Genomic DNA, 13,730 nt, shown 5'->3' with positions numbered 1-13,730 from the left:
GTACCTCCGTCAGGTGTACACCGTGTCTCTCCAAAACACGGTATACAAACTTCGTCAATGGGAACCTGAGATTCCCATAGATGAAGAAGACAGCATATACCCCTATTTTGCCCTTGGGGGCATCATACACTGTCTGGTGAGGCTCAGGAAACTCAGGCTCGAACGGCTCGAGCATGAACTTCCTGACGATGTACTGATAAAGCTCGGTGGTAAGAGCGCACTGGCATTCGCCAGCAGTGCTCTTAGCATCCTTATCAGACGTAGACGTCGGATTCTCGACGTACACGTCAGACTCCTCGGCGGTAGCTTCTGGATCGTGAGTAGAAGACATGTTTTGGAGGTAAAGAACGATTTCAGGAGAATGCTCGACAGAAAGTTAGAGTATTTGCCGGAAATCGTTTAGAAGAAGAAGAGAGAAGTGAAAGTGTGGATTAAGATGAACCCTCTCCCCCTTTATATACTCATCGCAATGAATGCGATGAATTTAATGCGGGGGAGAGAGAAAAACGAAGGTGCAATGAAACTATGACACGTGGAAAAAGCAAGCTGGCAACAGCTGTTGACAGGACGCGCGCCGTAAAATTCGCACCCACGCGCCCGAAAAATCGCGCCCACGCGCCTAAAAAAGCGTCTGGAATGACCATATACTGTCACGTCGTCATAACTTCCTGCACGTCCTGAAACTGTCTAAAGAAACCGTCGGACACTAACGTCCCTTCAACAGTTTGGACTGTTCTTATCCTTTCACCAACTCTTCGAATTTCAAAGAAATTCAAAAAGATTCAAAGATTCAAAAATAAGAGGGAATATACCCCCTTACCTTGGTATCCAAGAAACCGTAAGACAAGTGCGGGTACAGTGTCAAGGCGAAACCCTTCACATACCTAGCACATGCAGGGAATTGAAGCCAAGAATACCTTGGAAGTAAAGAAACTATAAGACGAGTGCGGGTACAGTGTCAAGGCGAAACCCTTCACATACTTAGCACTTGCAGGGAATTGAAACCAAAAAGGATCTTCTGGACCGTGCTTGCGGAAAGAGAAATAGCACCTCCGCATAGCGGGAACGTTGAGAACTATCTTGTTTGAAACTTCAAGGCGGAATTGGTGGTTTAACATAACTGATCACTATGTCCGAAACTACCAAAATCTCGTGAAGAATCTATGCAAGTGAAACTCAACGCTCCCGATGTGAGAAGGGGTTAAACACCTACCCGCATCACAACCAAAGATCAGGCAGAAAAGTCGGGAATTTCTGCGAGTGACATTAGGAAAACCGCGGGAAGAATCCCCACGGAAAACCTTAAAACTAAAAACCCTTTACAAAACCCCTTGCTTAAGTCCAAAAGTTCACCTCACTTATTAACAATTCATGAGAAGAACATTGGACTGGGGGGACTTGAAGAGGTAGGTCCCAGCAGAGCCCAGTTGGACCCGCAAGACTCACCTTGAAGAGGGACGTCTGCGCAAGGACCAACTGGTCCCGCAGGACCCACCATGCTCAGAGATGAAGACCTTACGCGCAGTACGCCAGCTGTTCCCGCAGGAAAAGCCTCCCAATGGTGAAGTACCCCGCCTGTTCCCGCAGCTGCGGATACAAGCCATCAGGGAAGGCTACCCGCACTAATAGCAAGGCTACACACACAAGGCACTAACTCAATAATTCAGTGTCACCTGAAGGAATGAGCAAGGCGGGAATACTCCCGCCCAAATGAGCCAGTCCGTACGCTTCTGGAAGGTCTTTTGTACTATACCTGCCAAGGTATGGACAAAATAGACAAGATCTGACCAGAGCAGCCCATGAACCAATCACAGGGTGACAGCTCATCGACAACAGTACGAGGAGGAGCACGCTCTAGTACAAAATGTCACTATCAGCCGCTGCCTACTCACCAACCCTTGTCGTGGCACGTACATAGCCTACAGTTGGTGGAAAAGGAACAATACACAGCCGGCGGAAAAGGAATAGTACATAGCCGGCGGAAAAGGAACAGTACACAGCCGGCCTTGTCACTATCAGCCGCTGCCTACCCACCAACCAGCATGGCACGTGCGTAGCCCACAGTTGGTAGAAAAGGAATATTATACAGCTAGCTGTACCTGCTTGGAAACCTACATTCGGCTATAAATACTCCAACACCTTGGAACGGTATCATCATCTTACCTTCACTAGCTATTTCTCTCAATATACACTTATATTCAGAGCAATCTAGTCTGATTCTCACGTCGGAGGGTGGTCACAAGGAGGAACCCCCCCTTCTCAGTGACGAGCTCACGGTATGTTTTGCAGGTCATCTGAAGAACATCCATCTTTGCCGGACCTAACCCTCGTGGGAAACATTACTTAGCCCCTAGATTATCCGTAATCTGCCCGGGGTCACTTAGTGTTTCTTCAAATCAATACACTTATGAAAAAAAACTACAACACACTAAATCTTAAGAAACATAGTTAAAACCTACACGTACATTATCTATATATAGTAAAAGAGACTTTTGGTGTCACAAAAGTGATGTGTGTAATGATTTAATTTTAAGATATATAGAGATTTATGAAATGTGAACACAATTGTTAGTTCTGCTGCCTGGGTAGCAAGTGGTGTTTTGGTTTGAAGTTGTTAAGGCCATTTGCCTTGGTTCGTTCTTGGGAAGGATATTACCAATATTTTTTTTCTTTATACCAACTAAAGATCAATATTATTTTTGTTTTAACTGATTGAATTCGCGTACTCTAACCACCTCAAAGCCCGGGACCGATAATTCTCAGGTTTAAACGACGCCTTGGTTTAGTGATCCCGCCTCCCCATTGGTCCCTGTCAAGTTGTTTATATATTTTTGCTTTCGTTCCGGTATCATGACGGATGTAACCGAACGGGTTTTTTTAGTTCCGGTACCGTAACGAGCATGACGTAAGTCGACCAAATTCATGTAGACTCACTGCCTCATCGATCGTGACCGAAAACGCTGGGGTTTTACCAACACTCGATTTTAACGACCTATGACACCCATTGGTTCACCCCAACTTATGTGTTATTTCTTGTTTTAGTTTGGTATCCCAGTGAACGTAACCGAACCGTAATAGACATGACGAAAATTGTCCGAACCCACGGCCTCAACGTCCAACACCGACAGCGCCCAGGTTTTATCAACGTTGCTTATACCGTAATGAACGTTGCCGATACTGATCGAATTCACGCCGACTCACTATCGGGTTTTACACTTTTACCAACGCCCATGCATACTTTCTTTTAAAAATGTTAATAACAACCCTTTTATGTTTAGTTCCAATACCGTAACGAGCTTTGCAAATATCCATTAAATTCGCGTTGACTCTCCACTACCACCCTTATGTTTTACCGACTGATTTCCCCGCGCAACGCACGGGTAGTTTACCGGTTCATAGTAAAGATACATTCATAGTAAAGGCATTTTCTAGCTTTCCATAAAACAATAGTTTGACTTTCTCTCTCCTACCTTAAAAAACCCAATAAATATTTTCGGCAACCCACAAATCATCCGCGACTTCAAAAACCCAAATTCACATTCAAACCCCACCTCGTCTTTCTTCTTCAATCAATAATGGCCGATCAAGATTTGGCGAGTCAACTCGTTGACTCGGTCAGAGAAATTTCAGGGTTACCCGAGTGCAGAAACGCTATACGGAAGATGTATGGAAATTTGATGAGGAGAGTTAAGCTTTTAAGCCCTTTGTTTGAGGAGCTTAAAGACACCCAACAACAGCTTGATGATGCTGATATTAAAGGCTTACAGGATTTGATTATTGCTCTCAATTTGGCTTTGGAGCTTCTCAAATCAGTCAATGATGGCAGCAAGATTTTTCAGGTAATTTCTTTTTCTTTTTTTAAATAATTTGTGGGTTCTGTAATTGATCATGATCCAATTGCTAGGTGTCTTTCAATTTTTTTTTTAATTTATGGGTCTTTCAAAATTTGATTTCTCCTTAATTTTACATTTTTTTTGGTTAATTTGAAATTTTGTATTGTTACATGTGAATTAGGATAACTTGTGCTAGGCTAATGTTCTTGGGACCAATATAAGTATATGTTTCATTTTATGCATCATTATAAAGGTGCTCGCCTGCTCGGGCGTCATCGGGTAAGGGATTCAGGTTGGTCGGGTTGATTGGTCACACTGCTGCCGATCCTTCGGTTTTGTGAATTGGTTTGCAGCTTCGATTTAGTGAAACCGATCAATGTTGAGGGATGATGGAGATTGGCTTGCTCGGGTTGCTCCCCTAGTACATTAGGGTAGATGATTCGGTTTGTGAAATTGGTTAGGTGACACGCGAAGTTGTTCTTGACTTCTTGGTTTAAGCGCTGAGCACCCAAATGCTTAGCTTTTGTGTAGATAGCATGAAATATGTAGAAATAATCAGTCTAGATTCATGCTTTATTCCACATTTTCGATATATCTAAAGTCTAAACGCATATAAGTATATAAACTATGTTACTCTTTATCACAGGCACTCCGAATTGAGAAAACCGCAGGAAAGTTTCATACCGTAACAACGCAAATTGAAGAGGCACTGAGTCAAATTCATTACTAGAGGCTCAATTTATCCGAGGAAGTTCGCGAACAGGTCTCTTTCTTTCTTTCTTTATTATTATTATTTTTTTTCTAAACTCTATATGTGACTAACGGTTATTTGGTTCGTAGACGGAACTTGTGCATGTACAATTCAAAAGAGCGAAAAAGAGAATGGATTCGTTTGATATGCAGCTTCAGAGAGATTTGGCTTTGATAAATAGGGAAATCGAGCCGGATCTTGAAACAATCAAAAGATTATCTGAAAAGTTGCATCTGACAACGGTTAATGATTTAAAGTTGGAATCGGTTGCATTTCATGATATGGTGGAATCGAGTGTTGGATATCCTGAAGATTGCATTGAGATGATATCGTTTCTACTTAAGGAAATTAAAGGTTGTGTGATGTTGGGGAATCCGGAAATCGATATGGAGGAGGGGGGAAAGAGTGTAATGAGGCATCGGTCTCCTGTGATTCCGGATGATTTTAGGTGCCCGATATCTCTTGAGTTGATGAAAGATCCCGTGATTGTGTCAACCGGACAGGTATGGTAAATATTAAATAGCTATATAATGCTTTTATGCAATGTTTAACAAAGGGTTTTGTAACATATAATTTTACCAATGTCGTTTCTCGTTTGTTCAAGGGACAGTTTACTAAATCTTGTGCCTCATAGTTACTACATATGGTTTTTTATCTTCTATGTTATTTTTCAACTTCAGTTTTTTTTATATATATTTTTTGTGATATGATTGAACACTTCATTTTCATAAATGGTTCTATTTTGACTCTTTCTAGTTCATATATAAATATATAATACTATTTAGAAGACGTCTGTAGGCTCATTTTGTTGATCATATAAAATGTAGTTTTCCTATGTTGTAGAAGATTTCCACATTGTTAGGTAATATTTAATATTAGTATTTAATTATATATTTATGTAGTTAGCCGATATAACATAACTTCCTTTTACCTATATTTGACGTCTTCTACGCCAACTTTCCTGGTCAATGCAGGCTTGCTGATCTAGAACATCGTTTTTGTGTATATATACGTATCTAACGACAATTTTGGTCGTTTTCTTGCTATTTTGCAGACGTATGAAAGATCATCTATTTAGAAATGGCTCGATGCAGGACACAAAACATGTCCGAAAACACAACAAACATTACTACACACAGCATTAACTCCCAACTATGTCTTAAAGAGTCTAATCGCTTTATGGTGCGATAGCAACGGCATCGAGCTGCCTAAAGCCAACAGCAAACCTGGACGAAGCGGTTCAGAGTGTGACCGAACCGTGATCGGCTCGTTACTCCAAAAACTCGTGATCGGGGACTCAGACGAGCAAAGATCAGCCGCCGGTGAGCTTCGGTTACTAGCCAAACGAAATGCTGATAACCGCATATGCATAGCCGACGCCGGTGCGATTCCGCTTTTGGTAGAATTATTATCATCTCGAGACAGTAGAACTCAAGAACATGCGGTCACCGCCCTTCTGAATTTATCAATAAACGAGGCGAATAAAGGGATAATCGTGAGCGTTGTAGCCATACCAGAATTGTCGACGTGTTAAAAAACGGAAGTACCGAGGCTCGTGAAAACGCTGCCGCCACGCTTTTTAGTTTATCGGTGGTGGACGAGAATAAAGTCGCCATCGGTGCAGCGGGTGCAATACCACCGCTAATCGATTTGCTCCAAGACGGGACGCCTCGAGGGAAAAAAGATGCTGCGACCGCCATTTTTAACCTTTGTATATATCAAGGAAACAAGGTTCGGGCAGTTCGGGCGGGGATTGTAACCCCGTTAATGAGGTTGTTGAAAGATGCTAGTGGCGGGATGATGGACGAGGCGTTGGCAATTCTTGCTATATTGGTGAGCCACCATGAAGGGAAGATGGCTATTGCGGAAGCCGAGCCAATGGAGGTTTTGGTGGAGGTGATACGGTCCGGGTCGGCCCGGAACCGAGAGAACGGGTCAGCGGTATTGTGGTCGTTGTGTGCGGGTGATGTTCGGTTGTTGAAGATAGTGAAGGAGCTTGGGGCGGAAGAGGTGTTGAAGGAACTGTCGGAGAATGGGACGGAGAGAGCGAAGAGGAAAGCCGGGGGTGTGTTGGAACTTCTTCAACGAGTCGAGTTAGTTGATATGGTGGTTAATAACGGTTAATATTTGTGATTATATGTTATGATGGCGAGTTTTTTTATGTATAAAAACTGAAGAGTAATAATTTATGTATGATTCTTAAAGGTTTTGTATTTGTGTCATGTACTGTCGGGTGTTAAGGTTGTATAATATTGAAATAATTTGTAGCGTAATTTGAAGCTGCGTGTATTGAATGAGAATCGTATTATGTATCACATTTAAAGCGAGTCGGGTGACATATTAGGTTAATCACATGCGTTGAGGGTAGTGTGTCATTAGAAGTATGAGAGTTCCTTATTTATTCAAACAATATGAACGTATAAAAAAAAGTGTTAAAAGTTAATGAAAGTTATTTCGCTTTTAAATTAAACAAAAAATGTACATATAAAAAGTAACAAAAACGCCATCCGTGGGACTCGAACCCACGACCACGTGGTTAAAAGCCACGCGCTCTACCAACTGAGCTAGAACGGCTATATATTAAATACTAAGTTTAAATCAATAAAGCATAGAATTGAAAACAAGGGTGATTAGATATAAAAAACGAACGAGCATTTTATTATCTAATCAGTTAACTTGTAGTTTGGTTTAATTTACATTAGAATATTAGATACAGTGTCATCCTCACCATTATATCAATTCTTTTCAATACAAAGTTTGGTTTATCAAAATTTATGCCAAAATAATCCATCTATAATGAGAAAATAATAGTATTAGTATATATTATATGATTTGAGTCCATCATGACACATACTCAAAGCCAATAAACCTCATGTCTGTCATTGCAATTCCCTCATGCATGTTAGCATCACGTCCCGTAATCAACTCTCAGTCCCACTGATTTATTCTTCTGAGAAAATCACGAATTTTCTGGCGTATTAAAATACGAATCCCTTCTATACTCTATGGCGATGATATATTCGACTTTGCAATCTTGTGTATACATTTATATGTTTTCATATTACATGTTTTCTCCTCTATATTGAATTAAGCTTCACTTTACATATCATATTCAAGCCTCCTTTCAACTGTAGTTAAGTTGCCAAAAGTTTAATGTATACGAGATGATATCAAAGCTATATATGTACTTCTTTATTTTTATTTTTTTTGAAGAAAACCATATAACTTCCATTTCTAGAAAACGTTTACAATAAAGTGGCAGACAAACGAGCAACAAGCTGCGCCGCTACCCCCTTTTTAATAGCAAAGCCAATCCTACTAAAAACGAAGCTTTGAGACCTAAGAATTGAAGAGGTTCCGTGTACGACACGTTGAACCCTACTCAAAAAATTTACAACCTCTGGGGCCAGGAAACCAAATTTATATGTATATAAATTAGAAATGGATATAGCAACGTGGTTCTTGATATCAGAGCTATGTATATAGATATATTTAAGGATCATCATCATCGTACTCAGTATATCCCACCAATAGCAATGCTATGGTAGGGTCTGAGGAGGGTAAGATGTAGACAGCCTTACCTCTATCCCATAGGGATAGAGAGGCTGCTTCCGGTGAGACCCCGGCTCGATAGTAGTTTTGAATCAAGCCTTGGACATAAGACACGTAACACTCAATCATCGGGACACCGGCTGATTGGTGCATGTGCCCTTGTCTTTCGGCTATCAACGCCACCACATGATGCCTGATTAACCTTCCGCCACTTTTAACGTTATTTTCACGTGATTAGTAAAATAACGTCAAAATTAGTGCAATTTTACTTTTGACCACCCAAGGGTTCACACATATATACATTATATGTGCGCACCGCAAGCAGGGCGTGAAAGATATATTTAAGGATGAATCTGTTAAATACTTGAACATACGTTACGAGTCACTAGAATCAAAATTTGTTATTTAAGGACATGAAATTTTAACAATGCCTATCACTAAAAATGCAGATTTAAACATATGTATAGAAAGGTTCTGATGCATGAGAGGTGGATAGTGATGAGCAGGGGCGGATCTACTTAAAAAATGAGTGGTTTATTGAAACCATCCGAGTTTCGAAATAATAGTGTATTGGTATATATAAAAAATAATAGAGTGAACCATCTTATAAATTAGGAGGGAACCATTTTAGTTATAGTACAAAACTAGGGTATAGCCCGTGTTACACACGGGTGGAAAAAATATCAACAAACATAATAAATTTAAACAACAAATTCATGCATAACTAAGTTATTTAATAAGTGTGACCTTAAATTTAATTTTCATATTCCAAAGAGTTTAGAAGATCATTAAAATTTGACTCATAGTTTTCACACTCTAACAACCATTTTACCTTCTCGTCAACTTCATTTTCCAAATCCAAATGTGCCATTTCTTTTCTAACATTAGCAAGATTCAAGTGATTCAAATCTCTTAAAAGAAACATAGATTCTAATATTGATTTAGGATAGTGCCCGTGTTACACGCGGTAGAACAATTTAAAACATAATATATATGTAACATAATATAAATTTAATCAAATCTAAATGTTGTACTTATAAATAAATGATATATATTTCAATATTGTTCAATATTGTGTCCAAATGATAGTATTTGAACTAACAATATATTTCAAACCCGGGTAATATTTAAAACGAAATTACGAAATAATTCATAGTAGTTGTAGAGATTATAATATTGGATTTAAAATTGAAATAGATTGGAAGATAATTTTGAATTTCGATTTATTAATATTAAAGTCTATAACTTATTTTTGTAAAGTTCATATAAAGGTTGAAAATTATAGTCAAATCATTATCATTATTATAAAATAAAGTCTAAATCATATACCAAAGATGCATACAATTACCGAAAAGTTAATTTGTATTTGTAATTTATATATATACAATATTGTATATTGTATACAATTACCAAAGATATTATATATATATACACACACACAATATTGTATATTGTATATATTGTATATGGTCCTTAAGTTATTAACCTTTATAAACATAGTTAGATTAAGTTGTTTAAATGTAACAATATAGTCAAAATTTAAATGTATATAAAATAATATAAGTTAGTCAAATCATTATTATTAATATGGGCCATTAATTATAAATTAATGGTTAATCATATACCAAAAATGTTTAGAATTACCATATTCAAAACATTAACCTCCACTGACCTTAAATATGTAATGTGAAATTTGAGCCCCGTGATCAATTTTATAACTATCCATTACATATATTTATTTATGTAAGATATAATATAAATAGAAACGATAATAATATTTTGAAATTAGAATATAAATAGTAATCAAATAGTTTTGTAAATTATCAAAATATTATCAAAATAAGGTAACATAACTTATCTTTGAAAATTTTAGTCAACTTATTATTTAAATTATTGATCATTAATTCTAAAATTAAGTTATTTAAATGTAACAATATAGTCAAAATTTTAATGTATATAAAAAATATATTTTAGTCAAATCATTATTATTACTATGGACCGTTAATTATAAATTAATGGTTAATCATATACCAAAATTGTTTAGAATTACCATATTCAAAGCATTGACCTTAAATATGTAAGGTCAAATTTGAGTGCGTGATAAATTTTATAACTATCCATTATATATACTTATATACAGTGATCAAATTTATAACGATAATAAATTTTTTAAATTAGAATATAAATAGAAATCAAATAGTTTTGTAAATTATAAAAATACGGTAATATAAGTTATGTTTTAAAATTTAGTCAAATTTTAAATCTATATAAAATAATATATTGTAGTCAAATCATTATTATTATGGACCATTATTTATAAGGAAAGTCAATATTCAATATTGATGTTAATTAAAGTGTGATTGGGATATTTAAAGTATTTAAATTACCATATTCATGTTAATTCGGTTATTTAGACAAATAAGGAAAGTCAAACTAAATAAATTGTATTAATAACCTGCAATAATAAAATCAAATATTAATATTGATATTATGGAGTATTTTAATTATAATTAATAATTGAAAAATTTTAAAGGTCTTACCGGAAAAACGAAATTGTGAGAATGACTATGGTATCTCGGATTTTTTCGTAGAATTTAAATTGAAATTAGGTTGTATGACTCGTGACATTTACCTGAAATTATAAAGTAGAATATTAATGTTTATGTTATGGAACATTTGATATTTAATTTATAACCGAAAAATTTAAATGTCTTACCGGAAAATACAAATAATGATAATAACCATGGTATCTCCGTTTTTTATTAAGAAACTATAATCAAATTTTCCGTAAATCAATCGGGTAAATTACCTGAAATAATAAAGTTTTGTTATAACATTGATATTATGAAATATTAGAATTATAATTTATAACCGGATAATATAAATGTGTCTTACCGAAAAAACGAAATAATGATACTGAATATGGATGAAGCTGATTTATATTTAGAACCTAGAAGAAAAAGATGTGTAGTAAAAAAACAGGAAAAATATTAAACTTCAAATAAATATAAAACACCCATTGTTATAGATATAACACATAAACGGAAAACTTACCGGAATAACGTAAATACGTAGAAATATTAGCTTCATCGCCGTTTTTGATTTAGAACCTTAACAATGAAAATAAAGATAAAAATGTTAGATCTACAATAACCGGAAGAAAATATGATGTTGCCGGAAAAAGATATAACCTTGCCGGAAAATCATATAACATTGTTGGCCATTAAAGTATAATATATAACCTTACCGGAAAACGATTAATCTCGATCTATATTACCGGAATATAGAAGATGGTGGAGTTAGTAATTAAGCAGAGAGAGAGAGAGAGATATTAAAATGATTGTGGAAAATTCTAAGGTTTAAATAGTGTGTGAGATGACACATGGCAGCATAATAGAGACTCTTAGATTGGAAATTTTGTGAGTTGGAAGCCTAGGTGGATAGCCTAGTAGAATGACATGTGGCAAATTGTATTGATTTAATAGATTAGTAAGATATTGGTCTAGTGGATAAGACACTAGTTTTGTTAACTGAATGTTCCATATTTGATTCCCGTCCACCTATACATTTTTTAATGCGTCCTTTTAGGTATAGGGTTTTATAAAATAAAATTGTTACAATTGTACAAAGACCATCGTTGGCCGCTGTCGCTCACGCTTTTCTCTGGCGGCCTTGCTAACCTTCTTCGAATCTTGCGACCGTGATATTGAGTTTAAATTCATTTGTTAATTGTTCTTGTTAATCGTGCTTGATATTGTTAATTATTCAAATTCGTTTGTTAATTGTTAATTTTTTCTATAATTAGCAAATTAAACCAGGGTAAAGCATTAATTGTTAAGTTATGTGCTTATTTAATTTCTAATGACGGTGTTTTTTATTATTTTATCGTTTTTATTATGTAATTAACTTTGCATGAACCACCATTCTGCATCATTGAACCAACCCAAAATTTTTATATCTGAACCCGTGAAATTAAAGCATTTAAAAGCAGTGAGTGTGATATGTCTGATTTTATGAACTTGTTGAGTTGTATTTGTGTGATCAACAACCCCACCGGGTGTTGAAGCTCTATAATATTTAAAGAAATTTATACAAGAGTTAAGTGTCATTTGAATGCTAAGTTTTTTAAATAGGAGTTCGTGCTTATGAAGTACAATTTCAAAGTCATGTTATCAATGATAATGGCATACAAGTAGATACTGCAAAAATTGAAGTTATTACTACATGGGAGATTCATTGTTCGCCAACCAAAGTTAGAAGTTTCTTAGGTTTGGCTGGATATTATAGAAGATTCATTGATAATTTCTCACGAATAGCAGTCTCTTTAACTTCATTAACTCGTAAGAATGTTAAATATGAATGGGGACCAAAACAACAAGAAGCATTAGATATGCTAAAGCTTACTCATGCATCTATATTGTCCTTGCCATAAGGTAAAGAAAATTTGGTTGTATTTAGCGATGCATCTCATTTGGTTTTGGGTTGTGTTCTAATGCAAAGAAACAAGATTATAGCTTATGCTTCACATCAGTTTAAAGTACCTGAAAAGAACTATACAACTCACGATCTAGAGTTAGGTGCCATAATATTCACACTGAAATTATGGAGGCACTATCTTTAGAAGTTTTTCGTGCATACTAATCATAAAAGTTTGAAACATATCTTTGATTAGAAAGAACTCAATATGCGTTAAAGAAGATGAATGGAAGCCCTGAATGATTATGACAAAGAAACAATTTATTATGAGGAGAAGGCTAACGTTGTAGCAGATGCATTAAGTTAAAAAGAACATGAGAAACCTAAGAGGGTTAAAACATTGAGATTAGAATTTCATATTGATTTAATTGAACAAATCAAAATGCTTAGAAACGAGCGGTAGAAGAAAGCTAAATTGCAGAAAAAAAAACGAAATTGGACCATTAATTCCTTAGTCAAAGGCGATGATTGTATTCTCAGACTTGGAAATAGAATTTTGGTACCAAACATTGGAGATTTACGTGAGAAGATTATGAATGAAGCTCACAAATCTAAGTGCATGATGCATTCCGATAAAGACAAGATGTATCAAAATGTTAAGTCTAATTACCGGTGAAATGGAATAAAAAGAGATGTTACTCTATATGTTGCAAAATATTTGACTTGTTTGCGAGTTAAAAACAATGTCAAAAAATTGCTAGTTACTAGTCGGACGATAAGGTGAGGACTAACGATTAATCGGGATTATTGAAGACTAATCGAATCGAACTTTAATGTATAATTTTCAGTTTTATATATAAACACACATACTTTTATATGTAATATTCAGTTTTATACATACATAAACACATTTTAACCGAAAATTGGCTGGAAATCCCTAATTTTGATCGGAATGTCGCTGTAAACCGTCGATTTTGACCAGAATCTCATCGAAAAAAGCCGATTAAGTCCGATTAATCATAATATTGACCGGATTTAACAATTGACCGATTAACTTAAAATTAATCAGTTAAGCAAGGACTAACGATTAATTGGAAAATAATGAGCGCATTTTTTAAAGCTCTAAACAAATGTTAAAAGGCAAACACTAAAATGTTTTGATACATTTTAAACCCCTT

At 35.7% G+C, this 13,730-nt stretch overlaps 1 non-coding gene and 1 pseudogene across 2 annotated transcripts; one reads left to right on the top strand and one right to left on the bottom strand.

Annotated features, from left to right (window-relative positions):
- Positions 1–2,435: 2,435 nt before the first annotated feature.
- On the top strand, positions 2,436–6,713 carry LOC143618788 (U-box domain-containing protein 14-like; annotated as a pseudogene). Its single transcript, XR_013151074.1, has 5 exons — positions 2,436–2,461; positions 3,405–3,839; positions 4,480–4,596; positions 4,674–5,087; positions 5,639–6,713. The product of XR_013151074.1 is annotated as a U-box domain-containing protein 14-like (transcript).
- A 372-nt stretch (positions 6,714–7,085) lies between these two features.
- TRNAK-UUU (transfer RNA lysine (anticodon UUU)) lies at positions 7,086–7,158 on the bottom strand. The gene has a single exon. It is a non-coding gene; the product is annotated as a tRNA-Lys (tRNA).
- Positions 7,159–13,730: the final 6,572 nt, after the last annotated feature.

This window comes from Bidens hawaiensis, unplaced genomic scaffold (genome assembly GCF_021521415.1).
Source record: "Bidens hawaiensis isolate Kalapana, Puna unplaced genomic scaffold, B.hawaiensis_p1.1 tig00002338_1, whole genome shotgun sequence".
Classification (NCBI taxonomy): Eukaryota; Viridiplantae; Streptophyta; class Magnoliopsida; order Asterales; family Asteraceae; genus Bidens; species Bidens hawaiensis.
This window is presented reverse-complemented; position numbering and strand designations above follow the sequence as displayed.